The sequence below is a fragment of the Mirounga leonina genome, unplaced genomic scaffold (assembly GCF_011800145.1).
Source record: "Mirounga leonina isolate KUSES-001 unplaced genomic scaffold, KU_Mleo_1.0 Mir_100666, whole genome shotgun sequence".
In the NCBI taxonomy this organism is placed as follows: domain Eukaryota; kingdom Metazoa; phylum Chordata; class Mammalia; order Carnivora; family Phocidae; genus Mirounga; species Mirounga leonina.
This window is the reverse complement of record NW_023269989.1, coordinates 8739-13588: the sequence shown is the minus strand read 5'-3', so window position 1 is coordinate 13588 and position 4850 is coordinate 8739. Positions and strand designations below refer to the sequence as shown.

The 4850-nt window shown below is 39.0% G+C and overlaps 1 long non-coding RNA gene across 1 annotated transcript; it reads left to right on the top strand.

Moving 5' to 3' along the window:
• The first annotated feature begins 574 nt into the window (after positions 1–574).
• LOC118022188 lies at positions 575–3254 on the top strand. Its single transcript, XR_004682488.1, has 2 exons — positions 575–1026; positions 3109–3254. It is a non-coding gene; the product is annotated as an uncharacterized LOC118022188 (long non-coding RNA).
• Positions 3255–4850: the final 1596 nt, after the last annotated feature.

Genomic DNA, 4850 nt, shown 5'->3' with positions numbered 1-4850 from the left:
AATATATCCTTCAAGGGTGGTTGTGTGTACTATTTTATATATATATAGCATTTAATTTAGTGCCTACCACGTGCTTATCTTAGCATCATTAACTGCAACTATGACTGTTTTATTACCATTAGTATGAATACTGTTATTTTCAGCCTGCAAATAAGCTTTTTTATTTTTTTATTTTTAAAGATTTTATTTATTAGAGAGAGAGAGAGCATGAGCAGGGGGAGGGGCTAGAGCAGGGATCCAGACGTGGAGCCCCGAGATCATGACTGAGCTGAAGGCAGATGCTTAACTGACTGAGCCACCCAGGTGCCCCTGCAAATAGCTTTTTATAGGGACCTGTCCTCTAGATGGCTTGGAAGTACACTGTATCAGATTAAGGAAGAAATGGGGAATTCTTTTTTAAAATCTTTAACTATTCAGATAAGTGACCTCAGCATAGTTTCTTGTCCATCAAAGGACTTTTTTTTTTTTAAGATTTTATTTATTTATTTGACAGAGAGAGAGAGACAGCTAGAGAGGGAACACAAGCAGGGGGAGTGGGAGAGGGAGAAGCAGGCTTCCCGCCGAGCAGGGAGCCCGATGCAGGGCTCGATCCCAGGACCCTGGGATCATGACCTGAGCCGAAGGCAGACGCTTAACAACTGAGCCACCGAGGCACCCCCATCAAAGGACTTTAAATTAGCAACTTCTGTCATAGTCAAGTAGGACAAGAGGCTTCTTTTTTGTCCTTTCATTTTAGCCGTGGAGGTATTTACAAAGTTGAGCACTTGAACATGTTAATGGTCAACTCTGTACTGACAGGCAAGATATTAACCTGATGAAGTATATCAAATTAGCTGTTTAAATAACTCTTAAGTTCCTAAGGGTGAAGTTCTCTCTCTGTTATTTTAGAACAGCCCTCATGCTTGCTGTACATTATGATTCTGCAGATCTAGTCAGGGTTCTTCTTCAGCAAGGTATTAATATCTTTTCTGAAGATGTGTGTGGATGGACTGCAGAAGAATATTCTATTTTTAATGATCTTAAAGTGTGTTTACATTAAAATGTTAGTTATTACTAAACTGAGGTATATAATAATTTAACTGTTAGGTGTTTTTTTTTTTTAAGATTTTATTTATTTATTTGACAGAGAGAGACACAGCGAGAGAGGGAACATAAGGAGGGGGAGCGGGAGAGGGAGAAGCAGGCTTCCAGCTGAGCAGAGAGCATGATGTGGGGCTCGATCCCAGGACCCTGGGATCGTGACCTGAGCCGAAGGCAGACGCTTAACGACTGAGCCACCCAGGCGCCCCTGTTAGTTCTTATGTAACAGATGAGAGTTCATTGTTTGATTCAGGCAGTTTTGGGATGGCAGTGAGTTAGCCCACATCATTTGCCAGAAATCAAGAAAAAGGCTAGACTGGTAAGAAGTAGTAATGGGTGCAGGATTCTTTATCTCAGGACTACTGAGACCTTTATCCTTAGGGAGCCTAACTGTATCTGTTTCATTCCAAGTATAACCGTTATGCATGGGGTACAAATAATGTTACATCTGTGTTTCTTTTTCTTTCTTTCTTTTTTTTTTTTTTTTTTGGTAGATTTTATTTATTTGAGAGAGAGACAGAGAGAGAGCACAGGTCGGGGAGGGACAGAGGGAGAAGCAGATTCCCTGCTGAGCAGGGAGCCTGACGTGGGGCTCCATCCCAGGACCCCAAGATCGTGACCTGATCCGAAGGCAGACACTTAACCGACCGAGCCACCCCGGCGCCCCAACATCTTTGTTTTTTCTAACTAGTTATTTGGGTCTTGAGATGTTCAGTTTAGTAGAAGACCCTATAATTTCCCTTGAGGGCTATCTCCTATACTTTCTGCCTTGAATTTTCCAAGAACCTGAGGAGTTCCCTAAGACCAAAGAGACCATCTTTTTTCACAAGTCATTTGGAAGGAAAAGACATCCTTATCATTCCCTTGTTTCCTCTGATTCTACTACTACAGCATTGCCATTGAAACTGGTTCTGCAGGGCGCCTGGGTGGCTCAGTTGGTTAAGCGACTGCCTTTGGCTCAGGTCATGATCCTGGAATCCCAGGATTGAGTCCCGCATCAGGCTCCCTGCTCAGCAGGGAATCTGCTTTTCCCTCTGACCCTCCCCCGTCTCATGCTCTCTCTCTCAAATAAATAAATAAATAAATAAATCTTAAAAAAAAAAGTAAGAAAGAAACTGGTTCTGCAGTCTGGTCATGACTGACCTTTGCTCCTAGGATGCCCTTGCTGAGCCACATTCCTCAGTCTTCATGGTGATCCACAGTTAGACTTCAAAGTTACAACTTTTTTTTCGTTTACTACATAAGCTTCTATGCTCAGCTGTTCCAAAGCACCAGCACCCTGTTCTGTCAGCTGGGCCTCCTGGCTTTAGCCACACACACCCTTCCCTTCATACTCAAAAGCCTTACATGAAGCCCATATGTTAACCCAGACCTTCAGGATGAATTATCCTTGTCTTTTTTGCTAGCAGATGGTAGTTGGGACCATTCTAAGCTGTTAAAGAGGTTTAAATAATGCTGCAGGAAGAGACTGGACTTCTCTTTCTCCTTTCTTACTAGACATGTCCCAAGCCTGCTTTAAATCCTGTGGAGCACCTTTTCTTATTAGGTGATGAAAGGTCTCATATTGCCCTTCCCAGAGTAGTGGGCATCACCTTTCCCGAAAGGCCATGTTTTGGGTTTAATATTTCATTAAATCCTCTTAACAACCTTGTAAAATAAGGCAGTAAGATGCCTGTTTTATAGAGGAAGACTTTGAGCCCAAGAGAAGTGGCTTGTCCAAGAGGAAATAGCTGTGAGACTTAGGACTTCTGAGTTCTAGACACTTTCCGTTATGGCAAGCTAACTGATTTAGTAACTAATTACTAAATTACTAATTCATGACTGGTTCACCTTACTTTTTTTCTCCTTTAATTACATACTTAATAAAAAGTATATAGAACTTACAAATGTGAAGTATATGGGGTACTTCAAGTTTTGATATTAGTTCTGATATTATTTGAAATACTCCTAAGAATTTGATATTTGGTAAATGTTTTTCATATCAGTATTAAAATAGTAACATTGTTTATCACCCTTTTTTGTATGTAGCAGTCACCAACTAATTGCCGAATATAGAGAAGAAAAACTTAACAATGATTTGCAAAGTAAGAATGCAGGTAAGACTTTTCAGAGTGAATTACTTTTGGTGGTCCTAACATAGATGAAGTCAGAGTAAGGAAGTTTTGATAATGAAAGAGCAATGGGAAAAAAAAAAAAAACCTAATGTGTCAATTGCATATGTATTTTTTATTCTTTTCTTTTTTTTCTTTTTTTAGATTTTATCTATTTATTTGACAGAGAGAGATAGTGAGAGAGCACAAGCAGGGGGAGTGGCAGGCAGAGGGAGAGGAAGAAGCAGGTTTCCCGCTGAGCAGGGAGCCCGATGTGGGGCTTGATCCCAGGGTCTGGGGATTATAAACTGAGCTGAAGGCAGACGCTTAACGAACTGAGCCACCCAGATGCCCCTATTTTTTTTTTCTTTCTTAATTTCTTTCTTAATAGTCTAGTATTCAGGATTATTTAAGAAGTTAATTGTAGGCATTGCTGTCATGAACAATGGGAAGAAATCAGAGGGAGACAAACCGTGAGAGAAACTGGACTCTGGGAAACAAACTGAGGGTTACAGAAGGGAGGGGGTAACCAGGTGATGAGTATTAGGGAGGACACGCGTTATGATGAGCAGTAGGTGTTACATGCAACTAATGAATTGTTGAACACTACATCAAAAACTTATGATGGACTATATGCTGGCTAACTGAATATAAAAAAAAATTAAAGTACCTCAGTATGAACAACAACAAGAAAAGAAGTTAATTGTAGGTAATTTAAAATATGAGGTGGTATTGCCTGAAAAGAAATTCATTATTTTAGTCATGACCCCTAAAATGCCATATGATATCTTTGTGTAAATAAGAAAAAGAGATTTTTAAGTTAGTATGTTTTATGTTTTCTCTATAAGCATATTATAATAATTTGAACCTGTTATGAAAGTGGATCTTTTAATTTTTACAAGTGGATTACATTTAGTAAATATTATTATATAGTGATTTGTCTCATTAAAAAAGGAACTATCCTTAAAACTGGGGACTTTACAATACCTTCCTCGTATCGTAAACAAATGGCAAACAATAAGAATTGCAAAACTTAGCTAGTATGCAGCAATACCAATGAGACTTTTTTTTTTAAGATAACTGTCTATTGGTTTTGCAATTTACATACTTTCATTTGTTCACTTAACAAATAACTATCAAGTGTCTTTTAGTTCCTAAGTGTTATTCTGATGTTGTAGAATGTAAACATTCAAAAAATACAATCCCTGCCCTCCAGGAATTTGTTATTATCATTGTCATTTTTATTATTTACTCTACTTTATTCAGTGCTTACTATGGGCCGGAGTCCCCTAGTGCTTATAATTACCATTGTTATTTTTTTGTTGGTATTTAATATGTTCCAGATACTATGTCCATAGTGAGGAATTAGAGTTTTAGGAGAGTGGGTAGAATTTAGGGTAAGTATGCAGACTGAATAGTAAGTTTGCCAGGTAAAGTGGCAGAAGGACGATGTTTGGCAGGAGAAACATCCATCAAGATGACATGTTTTGCAGATGGAACAGCAGTGCAAAGGCTAAGATGTACGAGTGAACTTTGGAGGATTTATGAGCAGTTCAGTTTTGCCAGTACAAAAAGTGTGCTATGGGAATGGTTGGAATGAGGTGAACACTTAGCTAAGGCAAGCTTATGAAAGTTTTTCAGTCGTATGGAAAGGAGTAGATCTTACCCTGTAGACCTTGG